A 695-nucleotide genomic window follows, 5' to 3' on the forward strand; every position below is an offset into this window, starting at 1 on the left:
AAATTTCACATATTTTTGTGCTGAGAACTTTAATAAGCATTTTGGGATAGATGAACACGAAAAATATAAATTACAAAAATTACAATACGGATACTTTTCTTAACAAATCAGATTCCTTGTTATTTATTTCATAATAATTTAACAATTTTATATGATAATTAATTGAAACCCTCAGCTGGCGACAGGTGATGTTGATATACCTCGATGGAGACAGCTGGAAATGTGTGCCCCGACCGGGACTCGAACCCAGGATCTTCTGCTTACATGGCAGATGCTCTATCCATCTGAGCCACCGAGGACAGAGATGAATAAAGCGACTGCAGGGACCGAGGCGTGCAAAAGACAAGTCCCTGCGGTCGCACTGTTCATCTGTCTCCTCGGTGGCTCAGATGGATAGAGCATCTGCCATGTAAGCAGAAGATCCCGGGTCGAGTCCCGGTCGGGGCACATATTTCCAGCTGTCCCCATCGAGGTATATCAACAGCACCTGTCGGCAGCTGAGGGTTTCCATTAATTAGCATTTGTTCTGGAGAAGCTGCACGGTCATGAGTGGTATTTGTTCTTTCGAGAACAGTTAGTATCTTCATATATTACTATTTTTAACTTATTAGCACTGAATGGAGCAGACCTTATCTCTAATTGCTTTGTCATGGACGTATGTTTGAACTGTAATTCGCTACACGAATTTTGCAATT

At 41.7% G+C, this 695-nt stretch overlaps 1 non-coding gene across 1 annotated transcript; it reads right to left on the bottom strand.

Moving 5' to 3' along the window:
- Nucleotides 1-225: 225 nt before the first annotated feature.
- Trnat-ugu lies at nucleotides 226-299 on the bottom strand. The gene has a single exon. It is a non-coding gene; the product is annotated as a tRNA-Thr (tRNA).
- Nucleotides 300-695: the final 396 nt, after the last annotated feature.

This window comes from Schistocerca americana, chromosome 1 (genome assembly GCF_021461395.2).
Source record: "Schistocerca americana isolate TAMUIC-IGC-003095 chromosome 1, iqSchAmer2.1, whole genome shotgun sequence".
Classification (NCBI taxonomy): Eukaryota; Metazoa; Arthropoda; class Insecta; order Orthoptera; family Acrididae; genus Schistocerca; species Schistocerca americana.